The 6,000-nt window shown below is 43.8% G+C and overlaps 1 pseudogene across 1 annotated transcript; it reads left to right on the top strand.

Moving 5' to 3' along the window:
- Nucleotides 1-2,411: 2,411 nt before the first annotated feature.
- Nucleotides 2,412-2,649, top strand: LOC308432191 (prothymosin alpha-like; annotated as a pseudogene). Its single transcript has one exon. The product of its transcript is annotated as a prothymosin alpha-like (transcript).
- Nucleotides 2,650-6,000: the final 3,351 nt, after the last annotated feature.

Raw genomic sequence — 6,000 nt, 5'->3', positions numbered from 1 at the left:
CAGATCTCTGTGTGTTCGAGGCCAGCATGGTCTGGACAGCCTGGACTACACAGAGAAACCTTGTCTCAAGAAACAAACAAACACATTCATTCTATTAGCTCTGTTTCTTTAGAGAACCCTTACCGATACAAGTTATCACCTTGTTTCCATTAACTAACAATAGGGTCCCAGATTTAAAAGTTTTCTTAATATAAATGAACTTTATCTAACACCTGCTACAGAATTATAAACACTGCAGCACCTTGAATTTCTGCAGTATTATCAATGCCTCACTTAATAATGTCTTGTATTTTTGTCGTCTGCCTTTCTTGTTGGGCATGTTATCTTAGCCTCCTAGGAAAAGTCAAAAAGTGTGGGCCTGTTTGTGCTGGCCATGTGTTCTCTGAGGTGCCAGCATAAAACCGGGCAGTTGGTACTCTGGAAACATTCAACCCAGTGTTTGAGTAGAGGAAGTTATTTGTATGAAAGCTGAGAGTCTAAATCCTGTTTATCCTCAGCCAAATGAAGAGATGGTATAGTTAATGGCTGCCAATTTTTCTTCTTCTTCTTTCCTTCCCTCTCACTTTTTGTGGAATCCAAGAGAGCTGCTGACATGGTGTGGGCGGGAAGAGATGAGCCGACGGGGACTTGGGTTTCAAGTCTGCCTCTATCTGTTCTGCTAAAAGACTGTGCTTCAGGATTCACTGAGTCAAGTACGTGGGACGTGCTTTGGAATGTGGGAATCTGAATAGAATTTTTAAAAATAAAATTGGTTTTTGTTTTTAAATTGTGTGTGTGTGTGTGTGTGTGTGTGTGTGTGTGTGTGTGCATGTGAGTGTAGGTGCTCTTGGAGTTTAGAGGCATCAGATTTCCCTGGAGCTGGAGTTACAGGTAAGCCACCTGCTGTGGGTACTGAGAATTGAACTCAGATCATCTGGAAGAGCAATGTGTGCTCACAGCCACTAAACTATAGCTGCATCCCTTATAAGTGTACAAACTAATCCTCAGGATTTACTAAATACAGTAAAAACTGTCTGTCTTAAGAGTTCTTTTATAGCTAGCAGGTCCTTCTCATATCCCAAATTCCTCAAAAAGGGGAGGACCAGGTTTCATTCTTGTGATGAAATCACTATGGGAAAGGCCAGAGCAGAGTTACTGGGCTGCAGGCTCAGGTCTTGTCCAGTGATTCTGAGTTCACTTCTGATTGTGTGTGTGTGTATGCAGGTATGCTAGGGGTTAAAGCTAAGGACCTGCCCCTGCTTAGACAAGTATTCTCCCACTGATTGATAACCCAGCCCTTTAAACATTTTCTTTGTGACTAAGTCCCTCAGCTTGGCCTTAAAATTATTATGTAACCCTCATTGTTCTCAAACCTGTGACCTTCCTGTCTCTGCTTTCTGAGGTCTGTGCAGTCTATTTCCAACCACACTGTCCCCCAATTTCAGGAAAAAGCCACTCCTACCCTCAGGACACATTCCCTGCATGTTTATCCCGAGTCCTTTCCTGGTGTCTGCAGGTCTGAGAGATATGGCCCTAGCATCATGCTTTGTCTTAGGAACGAGAACCGTGAGGCTGAAGATATGGCATAGTTGGTTGGGTCCTTATCTACCATGTCTGAGATCCTGAATTCAACCACCAAACCAAAAGAAACCAAAACCAAAACAAAACAAAAGCCACACTGGTGTATACCTGTGACCCGTACTCTTGGGTCATCATGAGCTATGGAGCAAATTTAAGGTCACCCTGGGGGTATGCAAGAGCCTGTCTTAATTTCTATCAAACAAACAAGAATGGAAATACAACTCCAACTTTACCTCCTTCTCAGTTGTCGCCCCAGTTCTTTTTCTCAGAGAACACATGGTTAAACTCACAGGTGGGTGTTTTTCTTGCTAGCTTGACTTTGCTAGCCTTATTCTCTTGTTGAGAAAGGTGGCCCTTTGCTAACAGACTCTGATTCTGGTTGGCTGTGATTTTTCACTTGGATTCTAGAAAGGCATGGCTTCCACTCTGATTTAATTCACTTGAGCAACTAATATATATTACATTTTATAATATTATCTAATTTCATGCTAAGTAAATTGCGATGATGAATGGGTTTGTCAGGTTCTATGTTGCTGGTATCATGGTGTTTCAGTTTGATGGGTGGCTTGTGGTTTCATCACATCTGTTAAAAGGCAAAAATAGAAATCTTTGTGAAGAGCCTGTCTGGAAGACCATCACCACTTTGGAGGCAGTCCTTTGACACTATCAGGAATGTGATGGCTGACTGGCTGCTCCGAAAAACCCATCTTTGCTTTGTTGCTGTGCGCTCACTGCAGCCACCTTCCGGCCCACCGTCTCCTCCAGCACAGATTCCAGCAGTGTTCTCACCAGAGACCTTGAAACTCCACTAATCCCTTACTCGCTGCTTCGAACCACGGGCGCGCCCCACCATGCCAGACGGGGCAGTGGACACCAGCTCCCAGATCACCACCAGGGATCTGGAGGAGAAGAAGGAAGTGTGGAGGAGGCCGAGAATGGAAGAGATGCACCTGCCAATGGAAAGGCTGTGAGGATGAGGATGGAGATGAGGATGAGGAAGCTGAGGCTCCTACCGGCAAGCGGGTGGCTGAGGGTGATGAGGATGATGACGTTGACACCAAGAAGCAGCAGATTGATGATGATGACTAGACAGCAAAAAGAAAAGCTAACCTTACGTACACTCTGTGACTTATTCGCCCTCCACTCCCTCTTCTCAGAATTTAAACGTGGTTACCTTCGAGTAGAGAAGCAGGCCCCGCCCACCCACAGCGGGCAGTGCCACCCACAGATGACACGCGCTCTCCACCACCCCACCAAAACTACAACATGAATTGCCAACATGGGAGGAAAAAAGAACCAGAACTTGCCAGACCCTGCTTTTTTTTTCTTAAAAATATTTTTTTTAATTTGTTTGTATTTTTTATTTAAGTCTCTATTTTTGTACTTATTGTTAGGGGCCAGCCATTTTTAATGATAACAGGTAACCAAACCAGCCTTCAGAGCGTTTTCTGTTCTACTTCAGACTTTACTTGTGGTGTGACCATGTTCATTATAATCTCAAAGGAGAAAAAAAAATTCTTGTTAAAAACAACAACAACAACAACAACAAAAATCCAAGCATTCTGGTAACTTTTTTTGTGTGTATGTACCTAGCTGAACTATAAACAGTTGGTTTGCATGAGATGGTTTAAAAGGCCAACTATAAAAAGATTTTTTTTCCTTTTTTTGTCTATAAAGTTGCTGTTTGTTTATTTATTATTTTGGCCTGTTTGATGTACGTGAAACAATGTCCAACAATAAACTGGAATTTTTTATTTTGCTGAGTTGTTCTAAAAGAAGAATGTGATGGCTAGTTGGGTGGCAAGTATGGAAGTAACTCTCACCGGCTTGTTGGCTTGCTGTAGTTGTCCTCTTGCTGCTAGGTTGTCCTCTCTTCAGTCTGTCTCTGTAAAACTCTCCGGGTAAACTCCCCCTCTCCCTCTCTGTGCTGGTCCCTCTTAATTCCACTGTTCTCCACCAGCTCTGCTGTGTTCCTGTACTGGACTCTCTTCAACTGTACTGTCTGTCTCTCCCTAAGTTGCTCCCCTTTCCTCTCTCTTCTTGCAAGAGTTCTATTCTGTCAAATTGTGAGGTTCAAATTGGACCTCTACCGGGACCCCCTGACAGAGACTCACAGAGTCAGTGATTGATGCAAAAGCAAGAGGCAGTTCACTGTTGTTCCAACATGTTGGAGTCATCCCATTTCAAGGGTGATATGACCCTAAGCAGATTCTAACAGGGGATTATATATCTTGCAAACGATGGGGCAGAATTCAAACAATTGGGGCAGAACTAGAACAATGGTAACTAGGCAGGTACTATGAACATTTGGTGGAGTGAAACTTTCAAACTGATTCAGTGTACTGTACAGAAATTTCTGGGGGGTGGGGGTCGGTTGGGAGTTGCAGGTACCTTTGTCTGACAGTTTGACTTGTAGCTGTAGCAGGAACTAAACTAGCCCCTTTTCTTCCTGGAAGGGAGGGGGTCTTTGTACTCAGAGGTTTGTGGTGGAATTTTCCCACTGGCCTTAAACTGACTCCAACTTTGGCTCTTTCAAAATCTTTCTCTGCCACTCAGTTAGACATCACCTTTCAAACTTAGTGCTTCTTTCTCCAAGCTAACTTTACCTTCATTGTTTGGGATTAAAGGTGGGTACTAGGAGTGTGTGTGTAGATTCCACGCAGAAGCATTACAGGTGTGTGCTACAGCTGAGCCACACCCTAGCTAGAAACAGGCTCAAATATCCTGTAACAGCTTGCACCTTCAATTGAAGCTCTCAGGGGCCTATTGTGAGTTCTGTGACAGTACTATGTGTGAAGACCAAGACCCCAGAGCCAGGGCAAGTAAAGCATTCTCTTAGGCCAGCATAGGCTCATCTCTACAGGCAAGCAGCTGGAAGATGGCAGAACTCTTCCTGGCTACAATATCTGGAGAGCCAACCTTGAACTCATCTTCCACCTGACAGGTGGCTATTATTCCTTCAGTTTGTGCTCCTTGTAGGCCTCGATGGCTTGACTCTGCTCTACAGTCATTTGCCCCGATTGTACTGGCTGGTTTTGTGTATCAACTGACACAAGCTGGAGTTATCACAGAGAAAGGAGCCTCCCTTGAGGAAATGCCTCCATGAGATCCAGCTGTAAGGCATTTTTTCAACTAGTGATCAAGGGGGAGGACCCAGCCCATTGTAGGTGGTGCCATCTCTGGGCTGCTGGTCCTGGGTTCTATGAGAAAGCTGAGCAAGCCAGGGGAAGAAAGCCAGTAGGCAACATCCCTCCATGGCCCCTGCATCAGCTCCTGCTTCCTGACCTGCTTGAGTTCCAGTCCTGACTTTTTCTGGTGATAAACAGTAAAGTGGAAGTGTAAGCTGAATAAACCCTTTTCTCCCTAACTTGCTTCTTTGTCATGATGCTTGTGCAGGAATAGAAACCCTGACTGAAACAAGAGTCAATAATTTAAAGCCCTGGTTGATAACTACATTCTTTCTTCAGTATCTATTTGGTGGCTTGCTGTTAAAGTACATCCTAATTCAGACTAACTGCAAGTCCTCAAGTGTCATATATGGCTATCAGCATTAGAGAACACAACATTTGTGTCCGGATTATGCCATTGTGTGTACTGGTTACATGGATTTCCCGCCCTTAGTTAGGGGCCGGTTTGAATCCCCCTTTCCTTCTCCTGTGATGTGGAAAATCAAACTATCCTCATACAGGGTGTCAAACCCTTACAGGTGCCTGCATTCTACCATGGAACTCTTTGTTTTTTTTGTTTTTTTTTTTTTTTTTTTTTTTTTTTTTTTTTTTTTTTTTTAGGAATATAGCATTTTTATTAACTACTTTAAGTAGAACAAACTAAATACATATTTAACAGTTTTGGTTCATTTATACAGTACATTAAATAAGTTATGCACAGAGTTGAGTAACAAAAGTTCCTACTGAGTCAATGACAAAGCACAGAAAAACCAGACTCAAATGCATCCCGCGGGTGGCTTCACATTCATCACCCGCCTCTGCAAACCATGCTTGCAGGATTGGCTTTTATTTACATTATTGGTTTTCTGTATGGATGGAGCCTTTGTAGCCTCATCAGGAACTTGGAAAGCCACAGGAGTGGAACGAAGGCTTTATATCAAACAGCACTTTAACTATTCACTGAATTGTTGTAGCTTCTTCTAGGCAACTACAAGCCAGGGACTGGGCTGTCCCTGACAGACACCAGCTGCACATGCCCTTTTTGGTTTAAGCATTGACAGTTTACACTGGGCAGCTGGAGGCCTGACAAGACAGGGTCTGAGTAGGAAGTACCACCTCTTGGGCTCAGCTTCCTCCTGGCTCACACTTGCTCCATCATCTTTGGAAATGGGTGTCAACATGAGGCAGAAGCAGGTAGTCAGCATTTTGGCTTTAAAGGAATATACTTGAGTGGCCAGGCTCTGTTAAGCAGCTGCTGGATCAAGAATCTTCC

This window comes from Micromys minutus (genome assembly GCF_963924665.1).
Source record: "Micromys minutus genome assembly, chromosome: 18".
NCBI lineage: Eukaryota > Metazoa > Chordata > Mammalia > Rodentia > Muridae > Micromys > Micromys minutus.
The sequence above is the reverse complement of the archived record's forward strand: the minus strand, read 5'-3'. Positions and strand labels throughout refer to the sequence as shown.